At 44.4% G+C, this 21,500-nt stretch overlaps 1 protein-coding gene across 4 annotated transcripts in view; it reads right to left on the minus strand.

Annotated features, from left to right (window-relative positions):
• The window catches only part of CDON (cell adhesion associated, oncogene regulated), a 99,205-nt gene extending 88,751 nt beyond the window's left edge, over positions 1-10,454 (minus strand). For 2 of the 4 annotated variants that reach the window (XR_002180146.2, XM_019954840.2), the window contains exons 1-2: positions 9,757-9,974; positions 7,878-8,008 (exon numbers count right to left, since the gene is read on the minus strand). The gene's annotated coding sequence lies outside the window, so the exon portion shown is untranslated. Of the gene's footprint in view, positions 1-7,877; positions 8,009-9,756; positions 9,975-10,437 lie in introns of those variants that run through there. The other 2 variants (XM_070782782.1, XM_019954837.2) reach the window with 2 other exon arrangements.
• Between the last annotated feature and the right edge of the window lie 11,046 nt (positions 10,455-21,500).

The following is a 21,500-nucleotide window of genomic DNA, read 5'->3' on the forward strand; positions in this document are numbered from 1 at the left end:
GAATGATTCAAAATTGGCTTTAGTCGCCATGAGGCTAAAAAAAAAAAAAACTTTGGCTCTAAAGTGTATGAAGAAAATTCTGTGAAAGGCGTTTATATGGATCTACAGTCAAAACATGAATAACTTAATAACTAGAGCTTGGAATTAGGGATTCAGAGTAGAAGTTTGATCTGTTTTCGTTTTACTCTCAAAAAGGACTTGACCATAGTAAAGGAAGTGTGTCTAATATTCAACAAATAGAAATCAAAAGAACTGATTTAGAGGTCAGGCCCAATTCTAATCAGATTATAATATGACTTGAAAATATGTTCTTCAAGAGGAGTAAAAATGCAGAATTAGGTCTAAAATCTAACCCATCCATACTATAATCCTTCTTATTGTAAAACAAAATGTGTAATTTCATTTTGGAAGACCATCTAAGACTTAATGGAAGAAACAATAAAATTACCTGGTTTAAAAAAGTGATCAGGAATAGGAGAACCCACATGGTAATTTATGGATACAACACAATGGTAAGACCAGTGTGGTTCTACTTGGGTGTTTTAATAATCTATTAAGAAACATAAAACTATTTTCCCAGGATTCAGCAGTCCCAAGATCTACTGGAACAACTGTTCAGATGCATGGAAACCAATTTGAAATCCTGGTGCATCAGTTGTCATTAAATCATGGCAATATCTAAAAGCCTAATTAGCCTAATTTCAAGAGTGAACAGGGTAACACAGGCAGGAGGAAACACTAGATTCAAACAACGTCATTTTATTGGTGTTTACTGGAATAAACAGCACTTGTCTGACACAATCCCACTCATAGTCACATTTAGACATTCCCCCTCATATGACCATTTCAACAGCTAATTATCAAACTTTCAATATATTGAAAGCTATGTAACATCAATAATGAAGCTTAACTTCACTTCATAGAGGAGGATTCTTCATACCTAATCTCATAAGTTCACACTCACCAACCTAGGAGGAAGTTTAAACCACTGAAACAGAGGTGAGTGAAAAACAGCATATCCGTTCCAGCTGAAGCTATGTTCACTCCTTCTTATTGCCTGTTATTCATTGTGCTATTTTGTTGCACACATGCCCTGAGGCTAAAACCATGAAAATAATCCAAAATAAATGGGCAAGAAAAATCTTATCCCTAGCTTATGATGCTATTTCTCTTTTTATTGGAATACAAGAGGCTGCCAAGTTCTGATGTCACTACAGTAATTTCATGGCCTGATAAAAGTAGTATTTTATCCATTAGACATTCGTCCCCTTTGCCAATTTCACCTCCAACCAGGCAGTGTATGCAATTACTCACTGAACAGATTTCAAATGATAGTAAAAGAGAAAATACTAATTACTGTTATTCTGATACCTAAAAAGCCAGTAACTGTTAGAAATTTCCCTGGCAAGAGACAGAAAGCAGAATGTACTTTTTAGTGCCAGAAATCCAGGAAAACTCCTCTAATACTATGTATTTAAAAAAAAGACAATATCTGACATCAGCTCTCTGGGCACAAAACAACAGCACAGAACAAAATTAAACATCTTAAATACGTAAAATGTTTGACAAGCATTCCAGTGATAATGTGATGATAGAAGTCCTAATATCTTTAACATTTTTTTTTTAAATCCTAAGCTTTCTTTTAATTACACACTTCTGCCCTTAAAAATCCAGTGAGATCAGTGACTCTGCATGTCCCTGGGATTTCCCAGACAAGAATACTGGAGTGGGTTGACATTTCCTCCTCCAGGGTATCTTCCTGACACAGGTATCGAATCCTCTTGTGTCTCCTGCATTGGCAGGCAGGTTCTTTACCACTGAACCATCTGGGAAGCCTCGTAATTCTCTGTAGGAGTGAGTCAGTTACTTGGCCAGTGGTGAAGCTTCAAGTAAACTCAGGTGCGTACCTACCTAAAAAGGTAGCAGATATTTGTAAAGTGTTCTCATTTCTGCTAATGATATGCTTAGAATACTGGAAAGGGCCCCGTTTTCTCTTTAAGTAAAAAAGAATATTTGACATTTACTTGTTATTGATAAACTAAATTACATTTAAAGTGAAAGGGTCAAGAAGAAGAGGCAGTCCTCAACTTTAAACTAGAGCTGGTTTGAGAAACTTTATTTATCCAATGGTTGTTTGGAACTCTACACATTTTTTTCCCTCCAAAATTATGTACAGTTGCCCCCGCCTCTTATCCACAGGGGATACATTCCAAGGCCCCTAGTGAATGTCTGAAGCTGTGGATAGTACTAAACCCTATTTATACTGTGTTTTTTCCTATACATACATATCTATGATAAAGCTGAATGTATAAATTAGGCACAGTAAGAGATTAACAATAGAGCAATTTTAACAATATGGTATAATAAAAGTTATATGAATGTGGTCTCTCGCTCTCAAAATATTGCACTATTATGAATACTGCTCTTATGATGATGATGGTAGGAGGTGACCAAGTGCCCAACTGGATGTGATGAAGTGAGGTGAGTAACAGGCATTGTGATGCAGAATTAGGCTAGTACATATCGTCAGAAGGACGATCACCAGCTCCTGATAAGCCTGGTCACCCAGGCGTGACGAAGTGAATGGCTGGATGTCAGCGGCAGGACAATACTGAAGGTCTGGGGATCTTGGGTGGCAGCGGTGGGGGGAAAGTATTTCATTACACTACTGAGAACAGCACACAACTTGCAACTTATGAATCATTTATTTCTGGAACTTTCCATGTAATATTTTTGGACTGTGATTGATCCCAGGGAAATGAAACTGCAGCAAGTGATCCCTGGGGTAAGGGGGAACTATTGAATGTGATGGTTAAGTAGCACAGCCCCCTCAGGAGAGCCTGTCTCATGGGCTCATACTGAAAAGGCCTTTGGGGGTCATGAGGTCCCAACTCTCACCCAAGGGAAAGATTTCTTCTGCAGCATCTTTTGCAAACACCACTATAACACGTCTAGCAACAAGGAGCTCACGCCCTTTAAAAGAGCATTTTCTGTCCTGAGGCAGCTTTAGTTGTCAACAGTTCTTCTTTTGAAAAAAATCTGCATCTTTTGAGTGCCCCCTCTGGGACAAAAGATGAATCATATATCACTATTTCAACTCTCCCCACCCCCAGTGAAATCTTGGCTGCTAGGGTTCTGATTTAAGAGAAAAGGGGACCACTTGCCCCCTGTAGTCCAAAGGAACCCATCCTGTACATGGCTGTATGTGAAGATGGACCTGGTGTCAAGGAGCTATGAAAAAGAAGATTTAATAAAATTACAAACGTTGAAAAAGACAATGTCTCCAGAGAGAGAGAAGTGGCTTGTATCCCAGCAGAACACCCAGAAAATGCTTCATCAACATTTCCAAGAGCAGAAACACACACTATTAACCTCAGCTGCAGCCCCTTCCAAAATTTAAAAACAAAAAACACGCTTCTGATTCATCCATATCATCTGGTATTCTTATTTCACTGTTTGGTGAAATCAATTTTACTTATTTTGTAATAGGGAATTCCAACAATACCAATAGAAATTCCAAACATATAGGCAGAGACTGACAGCAACTGTTCAGAACGTTAGTGACTAAAATTCTTCTTCCTGAATCAACTGTGGGGTCCCATTCTTCAAAATTTTCCTGCAGTATAACAATATCCTTGCTCCATTTTCTTCCATTATGGGTGGATTTTTCTCCCCGCCCCCGCTCCCCCGCAAGAATCCACTGTGTTGCTTTGCTTTCTCCTAAGAGAATATGATGCTAATGCTGAGCTAGTTATTGCTTTCCTTGAATGCACCATGCTAAGTATTGACTTTGACATTAAATCCTAAGCATGAACATTATCAGCTACCTTAGATGGTCCTTATTTTGAGGCTCCCTCTCTCCCTTTCTAAACACACACACAAGTGAAGGCAGTTATCAAAGGATTTGGTTCATGGAACTGTCACTGAAGGTGACGGAACCTTCAACCCAACTTCATGTACAAACGTAAGTTCTTTCTAAGATAGTGACTAGGACCTCATTTTCTAATGACTGAGGAAGAGATGTTATTTTCTTGTTTTCCCAATAACCACATACCTAATGTGCCAATAAAATGAACTACTATGAATTTCAAAATAGGCAAAAGATGCTAAAACAATTTGAAAAGCATGAATTCCTACCATACACAGTAACAGAGATGGCTCTCAGACATAAGGAACAGTGCAAGAAACCAGATATAAAGAATACTTATCATGTGAGTCTATTTTTATAAAGTTCAGGAACAGGCAAAACTCACGTATGGTTGAGACTAGTCAAAATAGCTGTCCTCGGCTGGGGGCGGCAGCGAAGTCCATGAAGGGGCACCAGGGCGCCTTCCAAGATGAAGAAGTGTTCTACATCTTGATCTGGGTAACGGTTACCACACATGTGCATATATAAAACTTCATCTGGCTGTTCGCTCAGTATACATTAACTGTACACTTGTGTACATTTTCCTATTATACCTCAAAGGGGGGGGATGCAACATTGTTTCCAAGTGCCTTTTAAGTCTCAATTGCAAAATGAAGAGAACTGTAGCATACTGAAATTAGAGCAGTTCCATGTGCCCCCACTATTACTAACGTCAGAGAATTCCTCATTGTTTAATCTTCAAAAGAAATCACTTCTGGATCAAAGTAACAGACTAATGTGTACAGGAGGAGTTACCTAAAATAGCAGCTAACATTCATAGAGGTCTTACTATATGCCAAGTGCTTTACTTTCAGAATCTCACGTAATCCACAAAACAATGCAGTTACTACCATTATTAGCCCCATTTTAGGGATGAGGAAGTCAAGGCTTAGATCGAAATCACCTTCCCAACTCATACAAATAAAAAGAGATGAGCTAATCTATGACAAGAATGGCTGAAAAGCAAGCTGTATGTCAGTTTCTTAATTCTGTTTACACAAGAGCAATATAAAAATATTGTAACCAAATGTAAGCAGAATATGTCTCAGTTCAGTAACATAACCTGTGTGTTTTCCCCCCTCTCAAGTAGTAAGGAACTGTACAGTTTCCTAAGTCGATGGTTAAAAGCACAGCACTGGTTCTCAAGAACTGAAGTCCTGACTCACATTCCAACTGACAGGTAGCAAAACAAAATCTGCTTTGGGATAGTTTTATTATCTCTGGCCATCAAAATACACCACACAGCAAAGTTCCTGAACAACTGTGAACAGAGAGGGGCCCAATGCTAACTTTAGTATTTACTCCCATTCATCCCAGAGTCTTTTCAATCTGGCCGTACTAGTAGACGGAGAAGGCAATGGCACCCCACTCCAGTACTCTTGCCTGGAAAATCCCATGGACGGAGGAGCCTGGTAGGCTGCAGTCCATGGGGTGGCTAAGAGTTGGACACGACTGAGCGACTTCACTTTCTCTTTTCACTTTCATGCACTGGAGAAGGAAATGGCAACCCACTCCAGTGTTCTTGCCTGGAGAATCCCAGGGACGGGGAAGCCTGGTGGGCTGCCGTCTATGGGGTCGCACAGAGTCGGACACGACTGAATCGACTTAGCCTAGCATACTAGTAGAATGCAAGCCCAGGAAGAAGGTAGAAAAAAAAGTTAAACATATTCTCTAAAAGACTTCTTTATTTTTTAAACGCTTAGTGTTAAACATTTAGGAGGCTCTAGTAGAGGACTACACAGGAATTGGATGGAGAGATCTGTGACACACAAGATTTTAATCAGAAACAAAATCTATCAAATAGGCTACTGCTCTCTGCTCTAGTTGAAAGCTACAAACACTGGAATTCACACTCATTTTTAACTATTCTTGGAAGATGAAAATCAATTAAGTAGAACGTCCAAGATTCAGAACTGCTCTTCCTTGAAAAACACATAAGAAACAAACCAGGCTCATAGTCTGAAGAGCGTCTGTATTCAAAAATCATTCAGGGGCAGGGGAAGAAGGGTGGGGTGAGGGCTGGGGTGGGGTGGAGTGGAGAGACATGCTGATGTTTCTCAAAAATTTTGCTCCAAAGATTTTACAGAATATTTGATAGATATATTTTCATTTATTTGTGGCCGCTGGCAAGTGTGCAAAGCGATGTCTTAAAAAATCCTAGCAGAGAGAAATTTTTCAAAAGACAACAGAAGAGACAGACATACCCTGCACGAAGGTAAATTCTGTGATAATGTTACAAAAACACAATAAAAATCATATAAAAACAACACAGCAAACTTAAATATGCCTATTCAAACAAGCATTTCATCTCTGCAAAACACTCTGCTTCACAGAAAAGTCTGATTCTGCTCTTGGCTGAAAAGTTATTAAAACAATAAAGCGGCCCTTACAGGCGAGACCAAACTGTACCATGATTTTCCATAGTTATCAAAAGATCATTCACAGAAAACTTACCAGGTCTGCAACGTGTATATGCTTGTGCTTCGGAGGGAAAGCAGAAAAGTGACTTTCTGTACTTACAGTGGCGTGCACTTCAGGATAAAGACGCATCACCACAGTCGTGCTGCTAAGAAAGTCCTGGCCAGCAATCTGCCTATGGGTTGGGCTCTTCTCGTACAAGATAAGCTGTTAAGTCCTGCCTTGATTTTAGATCCACTAACATATGGAGTCTTCTAATGTAGCCTCTCTCCGTCCCCACGCCCACCACCACCCGCCCCCCCATCACCACTCGGCTCCCCTCCCTCTCCACACACACACATACACACATACAAAAAAGGCACTGCAGGGCAGAAATTCCTCAGGTGCTCGCTAATGGAATTCCCAGGGTCTTGGAGCCGCTTCGGGGATCAAGAGATCTCATCGCCCCTGCTGGGGTAAGGAGCAGCAAGTCTGTTCCATTTAATCAAATACAGAATGAATTTTCAGCTCTATTCACTAGCTTGTCTCCAGGGCTCTCAAAAGGCACCAGGCAGCTAGAATCACACACATGTGGCTCTTTTAGGCAAGTATAATTAGTTTGATTTTAAAAAGCCACATTAATAATATCACCTCAGGACCATTATTCAGGGGACAGATGACAATGATACTGTATGTTTTAAGCCTGACAATGGGGGGAAAGAGCACAGACAATGAGGGAGAACTTGAAGGATTAAAAAAAAACCAACAAACCAGTTTTTCATTTAATTGTAATCCAATATATTTAAAGTGAAATTAAATATATCCCATATACTATCTCTTCATTGTAATTGAAGAGAGTCAAGCTCTCCTTTCTGTTCTCCTGAAAAATGAGTCAGTACCACATATACAACATTTATAAATGGAGTGCTTATAAATCAATGAAATGTTTATGTATAATATAATATTTAAAATACAAACAATAAAGCATTCTCTAATTCAAGTTAATAAAATTTCTTGAAAAAAAGCACCCATCAAAACCCACATTAAATCAAGTCCTTCAGAGCAATCTGTTTACCAGCCAGACTCCAAATTTCCTTTCTAATCTAATTAGTTTCTATTAAGTAGTAAGATCATATGTCCATAGAGACTATCCCTAGACGTCAAGGCTTCTCTTCTGATGTGTTGCCTTAGCTCCACTCTTACACAGTAGAAATGCTAACCACAAGGCAATAGCTAATGTAACAATGTGTTAACAAATAACAAATTTTTCACTTAATGGTTTTAAATTTCTGATCTCCAGCCTGATTTTGCTACAATAAGGCTTAATTCTTGAGATCATTTTTCCAGTATTTTACTTAAAAACAGTACCGATTCACTTACAAACAGTACCTAAAAATCTTACAGATTTTTTAGTCCAAAGGTCTGCATAAGAAACATTTCTAAAGAAGCAACATTATACTTCAACTTCCATTTTGACAAAACCATTAATGAAATTATCTAGAAAGTCGCGAAAGCATAAGGGCAAAAGTGGGAAAAGAAAAAGAAAGCATGAGAACTAGTCAACAAGTTTTACCTGAAATTCTTTGAGCCCAGCCCTATGGCAGAAGTTCGTACTCCAACATAAAGATTCCTCTTACAGATGGGACGGTGGGGAGTGTCCTATCTTAAAATGAACTTAATTCCTTCCATGCACAGGCAAGCCACCTGCAAAGAAGACAAGTAACACTGATTTAGAAGCCAACCTACACAAGGTAGATCTGTACGCTCCAATCTGTACGCTCCAAGTCCTAAGGGTTCTCTGTGCTTCCTGGCTGGAGGGTCAGAGCTGTTTAAGTACTTTCCACAGAAGAGGAGGCTGATGAGAACCATGGCAATCAATCAAGGCGTCCCAAGTGAGTTACTACACAAACAATAGCACAGTACCTCTAGTAACTGATTTTCCTGGTTGACTAAACTATTCAAACAAAGACAGATTTCCCAAATACTATATCCCAGTTTTTGCATGAAAGTTAAACAATATACACATGTGTGCGTCTGTGCGCGCGTGTGCGTGCGTGCGTGTTTTACAGAAATATAAATGTTTCTGCTCCACACGCTGCCAAACACACACCCAGGGCACGTCTTTACGAAATGAAACAGGTTTTCTCCATCCTTCTCATATAACTTAGAGTATGAGGCAGTTTATTTCCACATGTGCAAAACAGAAACTACAGTATTTGGTGCCTCTCTGGGTTCCTAAGAATGCTTTCTAGTTAAGCACTCATTTAAATTTTCCAGAAATTTTCTAGAGGTCGCTTTCATCTTGTCCTAAAAGTTGAACTACTCCCACATTCTCAGCTAAAATAGACTACTCCCCAAAAAATGAGCTATAAAATGTAATAGACTGTTTAGAATTATACTGAGAATAAACCCATTTCATGCTCCAGCCCCCTCCGACCCTCTCCTACCAGACACTGTCCACTAGGTATGCCAAGAGTCAGCTGGAAAGTCTGCGGCTTGTGGCATCAGTGAGGCAAGGAAGGAGAATTGGCCTTGTTCACCTTTACTGGCCACTGGCCTGAGACTGTATCTCATGTTTCCTTTTAGTCCAGTCTTCTGTTTCTCAAGGTGTCTGATTTAAGGACACAGAGGTTAATGAGGTTCCCTCAATTCTAGATGCCAACTTGGAAGGCAGCCTGCCCTTCAGGCACCTGCCACCCTCTGGAGTCTGAGCTGGGAAAAACAGGCATTCTGGAGAATCTCTTTTTGGAGAGCCTTCCACCTGATTTGGTGGGCTGGGGAGAACAATGAAGGGAAGGGCGAGAGAGGCTCTCTAGCCCCTCGGTGATTTATTACTGAAATTCCTAGATGTGGAGAGAATGCAACAAAGGTCTGGAAGCTGCAGAGTGAAATAAATAGCGGGCTGTAATGTATTTAGCAAATGATAATGCAATCCACAGAATGCTTTACAGAGGAGAAGGAAAAAATACGCTCCCTGGGGCTGGGAAGTCACTGAGTCTGTGAAGGCAGAGAAAGATACATTGTGCAGGAAATTTCTCTTGATTCTCCCTACACATAAATCACTGTCTCTCTCGGGCGCTCCGCTGGGATGGAGGTTGAGAGGCGAGAGATCCGGCTCCCTTGGGAAAACGTGCCCGGCGCCCCCTGCACCCCGCTATGCTTCATCTCACCTGCCCCAGCGGATCATTGTCAAAGAGATTGTATCGTGTCACTGACACCTCACCCCGCCTCCTCCACGAGGTGGCTCAGAGTCCCCAGGACCGGGAACCTAGGAGCTCCCCGCTGCGCATCCTTTAGTTACCCTTTCCAGACCCCGAACGCAGCCTGGACCCCCAGCCCTCCCAGGCAGCCCGCTCCCCCGGACCTCCAGCTCCCAAGCCTCGTGGCGCCCAAGCCCGGTGTCCCCAGGCCACCCCTCCCGCCCACACTTAGGTGCGACCCCACCCCCGCACCTCTCAGCGGGGCTGGCTAAGCCCCCAGACCTCCTGCGCGGCAGCCGGCTCCGAAAGCCACCCCCAGGTCATCCCCCGCGCGCTGGCGGCGGCTACGGCGGCGGCGGCGGCTGCGATCCGAACGGGCCCCTCCATGCACCGGGCAGGGCAGCGGGAGGGCGTGGCACCTCTCACGCCGGGGCGGGGGGCGCGGGGGCGGGCGGCGCGGGGTCCCGATCTCCTCGCACCAAGCCGCGCGAGCCGGGCACCCGGGACTCAGGGGAGGGGAGGCGGGGGTGGGTGGGCGGAGTCACCGGGGCGCGCCCCCGCGGCCGCGCTCCTCCCCGCCAAGGCGCGCGGGCGCGTCACCCGGCGGGCGCCGCGCCAGCGAACAGCACGCGAGGAGCGGGAGGAGGGAACCGGGCCGCGGAGGCCGCAGCTCCCCGCCGGCCCGCGCCCCGCCAGAGGGTGCGCGCGCAGCCTGCCAGATCAGCGGCGGGGGGACGGGCCATACCAACGAGCTGGGGGGAGGGGGTGCGCTCCGGGCAGGCCCTTCTCCTTGTCCCCCTCTTGCTTGCCCTACAAGGTAGCCCCCCCAGGAAAGGAGAGAACAGTCTCTGCTTTGGTTTAGGATGGGGAAGGATGAGTTGCCTTAGCAATTCTCGGAGTTTCCCATAATGCCTGCACTCCCTTTCCCCTCACCTTTACTTCCCCGGGAGAGGCGGCCTTTGGGGCGGTCCACTACTGGGCTCGAGCACGAGCACTACTGGGTTACACGGGCCCCGGTTTCCCCGCCCAGGCCCCGCCCCTCATCCCTCCACCTAAGCCGTCTGCGGAGCCAGCCAGTCCATCTCTTCTCTTGGCTCGTACCTAGTGTCTGCCTTATGGCTCCGGCTTCCCGCCGCTTTTGGTTCCTTCGCCTTTGCCCCACGTTTAGTATTTAGATTCTTAGGCGGTGAATTTTCCTCGGATTCACCGCTTCTCTCGCTCTGCCTTCACATATACGTAGGCAGGTAACAAAACTTCCTAGAGACTAGGAGAGGCTCAGCGTCGCCTCGTGCAACCACCTCGGCCTTTGGCCCCAGAGTCTTCCCAACTTGTCCTTTGGACGTGCCCCAAGTGATCTGATTTCACTGAACTTCAGTTGTTCAAACAGAAAAGAAAATAATTTCTACTGTATTTAAAGGTTGCTGTGAAGCATAAGTATGATACTTAGTGGAAAGCACCTGCCACAGCATGGGCATTCGAGGATTGTGACCTCTATATAATAATAATAATAATAGCAGTTAATTTTTTTACCATCGTCGTCCCTTACTATTTAACTACAAAAAAGAGCTCTAATGATACTTGGAGTTCAAAAACACTCAGTTCTGAACATCAGGAGAAATATGACATTCCTAACCTTCCATGGGATCGCAGAGTCAGACATGACTGAACAACTTTCACTTCACTACCTTCTTAACTGAATTTCACAAGCAAAGGCTATGAAAGTGTGGTGTTCAGACAGTTTAGTTTTTTGCTTTAGCTATATCCAGGGTCTTTATGAAAGCATCTGGTCCTAAGAAAGTCAGTAGAGGAGAGGGAAAAAAGAACTCTACTTCTTTGTTCTCTATTGTTTCATTTATGATTTTTTTCAATCAGTAAATAAGATGACCTGTAAACAGTGAAGGTTTATTTGAACTGAGAGTTTTGTATGAATGAGATGGAAGTCCTGTAGGTTTCTTGCAGCACTCTGAGAATCCCATAGCAGTTTCTCTACAGGCTCTTGAGGGTTCTCTCCTGGAGCCTCATTGATTCTGGGCTCTCCCAAGACTCATAGTGACCTTTGAATATCACTATGCCTATTTGTGGCACTAGTGGTAAAGAACCCGCCTGCCAGTGCAAGAGATGTAAGAGAGGCAGGCTCAATTCACAGGGGCTTCAGTTCTTGGGTTGGGAAGATCCTCTGGAGGAAGACATGGCAACCCACTCCAGTATTCTTGCCTGGAGAATCTCATGGACAGTGGGCTACAGTCCATAGGGTTGCGAAGAGTCAGACATGACTGAAGCGACTCAGCACACACATATGGTATTGTTACTCTTAATCAGGCCTGGGAAATAATCATGATGTTTCTGGATGCTGATTACTCCCTTGCTACCTTACCTGTAAAGTGAATTCATTCCAGGGGCAAATTGTTTCCCATTAATGAATTGTTCACTTATTTGTTCACTTACAAATGTAAAGTAATATTTTACAAGTATTATCATTGAGCGCCTACTCTATGCCACTGCTAGGCAAAGAGATACATGGAGAAATAGGACCCAACACAAGCTTCAAAGAGCACACAATCTAACTGTGATACTGATCCATCAGTGGATAAGTATTTTGAAACATCTTCAGTGCAATGAACAAGCAAGGCGTGGGAGCACAGGGTCAGTGTAGCTAACCCAGTTTAGAGTTTGTGGAGAGTGGCTTGTCAAGAAAGGCTTCCCAAAAGATGTGACCCATGAACTAAGCCTTAAAGGACAATAGGGTTGGCCAGGTGCTGGTGAAGGAATGGGAGGGTGGTCTAGCAGAGGGAATGTTATGAATAAAGACAAGAAAGGAGGCTGCTCAAAGGAACTGCAAATACTCATTTGTGATTGAAGTGTGAGGGGTCGGGTAAGGACTGGTAAGGAAAGGAATTGCAGGAGGAAGCTAAGGCCAGATCACAGATGGCCATGCACGTCATGCCAAGCAGCTGAGACTCGATTCTATAAACTGTGGGAGTCAGTGCAGTGGGGAGTGTGATATGGGCAGATTTATGTTTAGAAAGATCACCAAGCAGCAGCTATAAGGACAGATTTAAGGGATCCACGCCTGAGATCAGACAATTTGGAAGCTTCCAAAGCACTCCAGGCTGTCCAGTTGGATCAACTGTCGAAAAGTGAAGAGAAAGGAAATTCCAGAAACAAGAGGAAATCTTGGCAGGATTTGGAACCTGATGACATGTGGAAGGTAAAAAAGAGAGAGGACTTGAGGATGATATCAGCCTTCTAGCTTGAGAAGTTGGTGACCTCTCTCTACACCCATGTACTCGGGAAGAGAACCATGCCCTGCGCGATAGATGGATTTTAGAGGAACAATGGTGTTTGATTTGGATACTTTTGAATTTGAGGTGTCCATGGACCTTCCAAGTAAAAGTGTCTATTAGATAGAAGAGTCCAAGCTGCAGGTTCTAGATTTGAAAGTCATCAACAAAGAGTAGTTTTTACACTATGAAAGTAGAGGTGAAGCCTCAGGAAGAATATGGAATCCTAGAAAACTGTGGCCAAGGATAGATCTCTAAAATTCTGATATCTAAAGCCTTCAATTATCCCGATGAATCTGGAGGGTGGGTTGCTTAGAGAACTCAAGGTGTAAGACTTGAAAAGGATGCTCGGGGAAGGTGATGGGGGGTTGGAATAGTCATTAGAAAAATGAGAGTTGAAAATTGAAAGTTGAAAAGCATTTATGGGATTGATGAGGGACAGTGAGGGCCTGGCTTAGATTGGAGATGGTGAATTTGTAGTGATGGAATCTACATGACTTTATCAAAATTCAACTGCTCAGGCATAAGGGGAAAGAAAGCACTAGACTGAACTAAATTTGGAGCTGTGCTGGAGGATGTGCACAAGGAGATTACTATGCAATATTTGTAAGAAAATAATTTAAATCATCAATCACAAAATCTGGTCTGTGAGCTGGAAAGAAATGACCAAACCCAAAAGTGCAGGTGTGTTATCACCTATCATAGGTTATCGTCCCTATGACGGTGAGAAGGGTATGGCAGGAACACCACTGGAGCCCCCTTGTCTATCCATGTCCTGTTCCAAGGCTTGGTTTTTCAGTTTATCCCCACTGGAGGCAACTCTCATGGCCAAGCTGGAGCACCTGGTGAGGGACCAGCTATGTCTCTTGTGATATATCAGAAAGCAGTGGCCAGGGTGGTAACATGTTCCCCCTCACTTGTCTCCAAATTTGCCTGTTTCATATACAAGGAAACGGAGGTAAAGAAAATGCAAGATCACCGAGTTAATGATATTCAAGCTGGGCTGAAAACTTGTGTTTGGCGGCATCCTGCTCATTTGGTATTTATCAAATGGTTATTTGTATTGTAACTTAAGATTGAAGGCAGGAGGAGAAAGGGACGACAGAGGATGAGATGGTTGGATGGCACCATTGACTCGATGGACATGAGTTTCAGCAAGCTCTAGGAGTTGGTGATGGACAGGGAAGCCTGGTGTACTTTCACACATTGATGGTAAGAATTAAAAATGGCACAGCCACCAGGGTAGAAAATCAGAAGACGTTTATAGAAATTCAGCATGCTGTCACCCTTTGATCCAGCAGTCCCAGCCTCTAAATCTATCCTACAGACTCTCCTACACGCGTGTGCAAGGCTGATGTGAACGTCATTCACTTCGGCCTTGCTCGTAACAAATTAAGAACAACTCGGGTGTTCATCATTAGACAAAACTCCAAAATTTGATATGAAAACAATACCTCCTTTTCCAGACTTAAATGAGATCACCTGCGTCAAATTCCTAGCACAGCACCTGATGCATAGTAGGATCTCAGAACATGGTGAGGACAGAAACAACACCCAATTGCAAGGGAGGCAGAAAGGCTTTAAGAAGGAAGGAGAACGTGACCTCAGCCTGGAGGCTGGGGAAGGCTCCAAGAGAAGTAGAGAAATGGGAAGGGTTCCCAACAAGGAGTGAGGGGCACAGGGAACAAAGCTGTGAGGGCAGAATGGAAAGAGGAAGGAAGGTTCTGGACAGCGAGTAGCCCGAGTAGCCCGGGGGATGAGAGCAGAGTGGTACTTAGGAGCAGTGGGAGGTGGACTTGTTGAGAGCAATCGGGCCCACAGGGGAAGGATTGAGGTCATAAGAGTAATTAACTTATATTTGTATTGTATCTTATGGTAGAAAATCAGACCTTACTGGTTGGATTTGGTACCAACCAAAATGAATGTTATGGGCCTCTCAAATATTCTTGGGCTGGAAATGACCTTATAAGGGACATCCCCGGTGGTCAAGTAAGAGTAATTAACTTATATTTGTATTGTATCTTATGGTAGAAAATCAGACCTTACTGGTTGGATTTGGTACCAACCAAAATGAATGTTATGGGCCTCTCAAATATTCTTGGGCTGGAAATGACCTTATAAGGGACATCCCCGGGGGTCAAGACTCTGTACTCCTAATGCAGGGGGCCTGGATTCAATCCCCAGTTAGGGAACTAGATCCCGAATGCCGCAACTAAGATCTGGTGCAGCCAAATAAATAAGTAAATACATAAATATCTTTTAAAAAAGAAGAAATGACTGATAGATGTGGCAAATGTCAGAGTGTCCCTCTTAAGCAAGAGTGGTCAGAGTTGGTCATCACCAAACCGGCTCAGTCTGTTAAAGGTTTTCAAACCAAACAGTGATTTCACATGTTTTGATGTTCGTCATGGCTTTGGATTTTATTGGATCTTATTTACATAAGAAAAAACATTAACCAATTTAAAACTGAAAGAGGGAAGGGAAAATGACCATCTAAAAGTCAATTGGTTTAGGGCCTTTCTCTCTGCTAAAGGTTCCAAAGTTCAAAATAACAAGTAAATCCCACAAGAAGTTGGGCCCAGAGGGCTAAACAATAACAAAAGTCGCTTGTCTCCCTTTGGATGGTTTCCAAATTTATACAACAAAGTTCCCGTTAAATATGCAGGAAGTTCTGATTATTTATGATGTAATTTAATATTGACATGTTATTAAGGGAGCTGACCCTCCTCCAAGCCTTTGGAATTTCACATCTAATGACTGCAGGATAACTTCCCTACCAAAGCTCAGAGGTGGGTCATCAACAGTTTTCCTCTGTGAGATATTTTTTTTTTCTTCAAAAAGAAATTCCAAGAGGTTGACTGTACCCTCACTGTCTTGTACATTTCCTGAATGTGTGCAAGAGGATTTCACGGAGAGAGAGATTTCTATGGCCTTTTTAATGCTGAGCAGGCTAAGCTCCGGAGGCTCACGGCCTAAACCCATTACACACAGATCACCTAACGCTGTGACTGGGTTTGTGACGCCAGATTAATTTACCCACACACCAGGTCGGGAGAAAATGACTTTACGCATCTCCTTTGCACCAGCAAAGAATGTGGAGATCATTTTACAGGAAAGAGAAAGACAGGTCTGTAATGAAAGCTGGTGCAGCGTGTTTGCTCTTTATATGCACCAGCTTGCTTTAGACAGCCACAGTTCCTCATCAGTTATTTTATTTCTTAAATCAGCAGCAAAGAATGTTACAGAAACTGACTTGCCTCTCAGACAAATTACTTAGGCTTTGTGCGGCAGTTTTCTCATCTGCGAAACAGTAATAATGGTACCTGTTTTCCTATGACTGTGGTGAGGATTAAATGAAATAATGCATACAAAGCAATGGGCTTTGAAATAATAAAAACATTATCAATAATTTAAAATAGCTACTATTATTACCTTTATCATCATGGTAAAAATCACTGTGAATTCTCCTCCCCCAGACCAGTTTTCTCTCTCTGCTTTATGTTTTTTTCTCTCTCTCTCTGCTTTCATTGTGAACAACTATCATGCGACATGAGCAGTGGAAGACTGAGCACATGTGAATTAATGATCTGTGTCCTGATGGTTCACGTTTTAGTAATAAGGATTATACTTGGTCTTCATATGAATAGCTATCCATGCTGCTGCTGCTGCTGCTAAGTCGCTTCAGTCGTGTCTGACTCTGTGCGACCCCATAGACGGCAGCCCACCAGACTCCTCCGTCCCTGGGATTCTCCAGGCAAGAACACTGGAGTGGGTTGCCATTTCCTTCTCCAATGCATGAAAGTGAAAAGTGAAAGTGAAGTCGCTCCATAAATGACATAAATTTAGAAGCCTGTTATGAGGATGAGATAAGCCTGGCACACGGCAAGCCTTCTATGGTGCTTGTTAACCAGATTAACACATACATACATAAAACGACAAGGCGAGCTCATGACTCATCATCCTTAGTCTTGCTCACACCCTACCTAACCAAGTGTTTTCTCTAGGTTGGTTAAAAGTATTTCCAGAGAGCCTCAGTGCTAACACGCCCCTCCTAACAGAGCTCCCTGAGTCCCTGGGTCTCCCTCTACCTCATGCCTTGTACTAGCCACTATGCTTCCCCGCGTCCCCTCTTCTGCGTCCTGTCCTCTCCCTTGACCACATGTTGACCAGGTCATTTACCAACTGCCTGCTCCCCGATACTGTCCATCCCATCCTGGGAGTTCTGGGTACCACATTTTCCAGGAGGAATGGAAACTCTTTGTGAGTTTGGACAAATGTAAAATGACATATATCCACCACTATAACATTACATAGAATAGTTTCACTGCCCCCTCAAAATTCTCCATGAAAAAAAAAAAACTCTATGTTTCTGACTCTGCATCACCGTCTCAGCCTTACCACTTCCGTAAGGGCTACAGAGACCAGGGTCCGGGGCCCAGATAGGAAGAAGACACCAGGGGAGGAGAGATGGGGACTCCGGCCACTTGGGACAGAGGTAGGAGCCTGGAGAAGCCCCCTTGAGTTTTGGATTCAGCCTTTACATTCATGCTTATGCCCAAAAGGGAGGGAAGCAAGTAGGAGAGAGCCACTGAGAGCTAGCTACCCCAGTGAGGGAGGTTTACGAGTGGTGGTGGGGAGGGAGAGCAATTTTCACTGTGTTCTTGCTCACTGTCCCTCGCCTCCCTGCACCAGAGACTGCCTTAGTTAATGAGGGAGTGGGATGGAGAAAGAGACAGATTTTCTCGACGTTTCTCCAAGCTGCCAATGTAAACTGGCCATGGGCTTCTCAGCATGTTTTCAGGCTAATTCAATCTAAGGGGTCAATAACTGAGAGCAGCTTTGTAATTGGTTCTCCTGGGATCTCAAGCCATCACTCTATAGGAGCAGACTTCCAAGTGCTACAGCAGACACCCCTGGAGATATTTTTGGCTTTGGAGGGGGGGTATCTTCTGCCTCCTCCACCGCCGTTCAGATCACAGCACATGTTTGGATCTGTGCTGCCTACATTTAAGGCCAAACAGAGGAGCCTGGTGCGCTGCAGTCCATGGGGTTGCAAAGAGTCAGACACGACTGAGGGACTAAGCACACACACAGACACACACACACATACCCTTTCTCTGGGGGCTTCCCAAGTGGTGCCAGTGGTAAAGAACTCACCTGCCAATACAAGAGATGTAAGAGGCATGGGTTCGATCCCTGAGTCAGGAAGATCCCCTGGAGGTGGGTATGGCAACCTACTCCAATATTCTTGCCTAGAGAATCCCATGGACAGAACAGCCTGGCAGGCGACAATCCAAAGGGTCTCAAAAAAATCAGACAGGACTAAAGCAATTTAACACACACACACACATACACACATGCACCCTTTCTCCGCTTGCCCTATGGCCACTAATCTCCTGACCAGCAATGTGGGGACTGAAATTAGCAACCTCCATCCCCTACGTGGTCCCAGACTAGGTGCGGGCATGAGAAGACCTTTGGAAGAACCCATTCACAGGCTCTCTTGATGTCTCAGACTCCACCTGCATTCAGAAACGTCTCTTGGCCTATTCTCTTTGTATTCATTTCATGGATTTGTCAAAAGGCTCAACACTGAGCCAATTAGCCCCTCCTGCAGCCCAGCTTCTCTTGGGCCCCTTCACAAAGGGCTTCCACCTTGATTAAAGGACTGTGCCTGGGGAGATCTGGGCTTAGCATTTTTCAAAATGCTGCAGAAGGAGGACCGTGGGGCCTTTCGCAAAAGGAAGGGAGGAATGGACATGGGGGCATTGCGACTTAAGTCCCAAAATAAGCCAGAGCAATGCAGAATGTCAGGACTCTAGGACTTTTTTTCCGCAGTGAGATCATTTCCTTTTTAACCATCAGAAACAAGCCTCTGGGGGCTATACATGCCCATCAGGTCCAATCCACTGCCTCCACGCGTGAGGCTGCCTCAGAGATAGCTCACTCCTCTCACAGGCCCTGTTTACCCTTCTCTCCCCATGTCAACATCTTTCAGCCTGGTCCCCTTCCAGGCCCAGAGGTTGGCTTCACCATTCTCCTACACAGGAAACATTTCAGAATGTCTTTGGGATGTTCAGCCTGGCTGGATTCCTGTTGGTGAGCCCTGCAACCATCTAGAGTCACCAGGAAGGTGGCCATTCTCAAAATTCTCTTTCTACCACAATCAGCAGCCCCAGTCTGGAGAGTCAGCCCTGTGTTTCCTCTCGAGCCTAGGTCAGTGCACACTTCCACCTCATGGCTGCCTCAGAGATGGCTCAGAAGGTGCTGAGCTTAACAAACACCTGGAAAAAACAAGACAAAGGCTAGAAGGAGATGAATTGATCATTATCCTTCTACTGTCCTTTTTCTCTATTTCTTTCTCTTCCTGTAAACACTGAAACTGCCGAAGTTCTCCATAGTGCTGATTAAGTGTAATGAAATTATTCAATGACATTTACTAAGTGCCTACAAGATATCATCAAGATCCTACACTTCTTTATGTGGACTTCCCACTTTGCTGCTTTCCTGGGTGGAGTCCCAGGAAGACACATGTATCTTTTCACCATTTCTTTGAGCAGCCAAAGACCCACACAAATGCTTATCAAGCTTTCTCTGTTTATCACTAGCTTAGCACTCATAGAAAGATACAATAGCATCTCTGCCCTTGAGACATTTAGTCTTTTTTAAGTGAGATAACATCACACTTAGCTAGTACCTATTATGTGCCAGGCACAGTTTGATAGCACTCACTCAGCGTTCCTCTGAAACAGGTATATTATTCTCATTTTATAAAGGAGCAAACCAAGGCTCAGAGACGTTGAGTAACTTACCCAAGGTGACACAGCTAGAGATATAGAACTGGATTCAAACCCAAGCAGGTGAACTTCAGAATAGACACACACTTAACTCTCATGCTTCATAGCTTTTTAAATGTGGTCTCCACAATGAGAAAACCAGGCAAAGCAGCGCAGAAGCAAGCACTCAGCGGTTATGGTGAAGACTGAGGTTATGGGTTTAAAGATCAAGAAAGAAGTGGTCCTTGAGGAGAAAACCACTGAAAGAACTGGGTTGGACTGTTTCAGGGTTTCCCAAGTGGTGCTAGTGATGAAGAACCCACCCGACTGACAGGTTCAATCCCAGGGTCGGGAAGATCCCCTGGAGGAGGAAATGGCAACCCACTCCAGTACTCTTGCCTGGAGAATTCCCATGGACAGAGGAGCCTGCTGGGCTACAGTCCATGCAGGTCTTAGAAGAGTCAGGTAGCACTGAAATGCAGAACTGTTTCAAAGCTAACAGAAGACCTTGTTCACATTCAGAATGAAGGAGATAACCTGCAGATCGGAAGAGAAGCTACGGGGGAAGGAAGGAGACTGGCCTGACTTAAGAATAAGGAAAACAGGAGAGCTCCACTTTCAAAAATGACGGTGCTAGGAATGCCTACCTCCTGGTTTTGTAAGGATAGAACAATGCCTTGTACGTAGTAAGTGTATGTTTGGGCTATACCATTACTATTATTATTCTTGGATGAACTTTCACTTTGGGACTTGCTCGAGGTAGGGACTGGGGAGCCTGGCTTATATTATGGTGTCTTAGGCTAGTGACTGAAACACAGTGAAAACCTTTGTTCCTGGCAAGGCAGAACTATGCTCTCATTTCAAACCCACTTATAAATCCTGCAATGGAAAAAACAGGGCTGGCCCGTAGGGAACTCACTGAAAAGGTCTGACACTTGGGCCACACTCTCGTGAAATCCACTGGCAGAAGGGCCTTCAGGCCACCCAGCCCCACGTGTAGGTGGGAGGCGATTAAATGGGCGATCTCACTGGGTCCCTCCTGAGTGAAGAGAGAGCCCAAGTCCTCGGTCCTGTAAACACACTCCTATCCACTGCAAACCATAGGCGTATTTGTGGATTGTTCTTTGTTCAGAAAAAGCCAGAGCAGTTCCGAGGAGCCTGCAGAATGTTAGAGCTGTCAGTCCCAAAGTAACAGAACCCTGTTACCCAGCGGACCAGAAAAGCAAGGCAAGGTATCCGTCTCCGTGAGTCAGGGTTTACTTAATATTCACAACCCTGGCAGTTTTTTGACTGATGAAAATGTTTTGCAAACAGAACCTGGTCCTGTTTTTCTCCTCGCTCCTTCCCCTGCCAAACGTCGAGTGAGAGGTTGGCAGAGGCGGTGCTAAACTAGTAGGGCTGATGAGATAGTATCTCTGTCTCCTTGTAACACAAAACATTTATTTTGCAGTAAGTTGAAAACCAAACTGAAAGGTGTCCAAGATTTCTGGGAGCAAGAGGCTTGATCTTCCCCACTGCTGGATGGCCTGGTTTGTTGACTTTCTGCCTTTCGTCTCCCCCACAGCAATGCACCAGCCCCACCAGAGACTCTGGTTCAGTGATAAAGAACCCACCTGCCAATGCACAAGATGCAGGAGACATGGGCTAGATCCCCGTTTTCAAGAAGATCCCCTGGAGAAGGCAATGGCACCCCACTCCAGTACTCTTGCCTGGAAAATCCCATGTATGGAGGAGCCTGGTAGGCTGCAGTCCATGGGGTCGCTAGGAGTCGGACATGACTGAGCGACTTCACTTTCACTTTTCACTTGCATGCATTGGAGAAGGAAATGGCAACCCATTCCAGTGTTCTTGCTTGGAGAATCCCAGGGATGGGGGAGCCTGGTGGGCTGCTGTCCGTGGGGTCGCAAGAGTAGGACACAACTGAAGGACTAAACAACAG

The sequence above is a fragment of the Bos indicus genome, chromosome 29 (assembly GCF_029378745.1).
Source record: "Bos indicus isolate NIAB-ARS_2022 breed Sahiwal x Tharparkar chromosome 29, NIAB-ARS_B.indTharparkar_mat_pri_1.0, whole genome shotgun sequence".
Classification (NCBI taxonomy): domain Eukaryota; kingdom Metazoa; phylum Chordata; class Mammalia; order Artiodactyla; family Bovidae; genus Bos; species Bos indicus.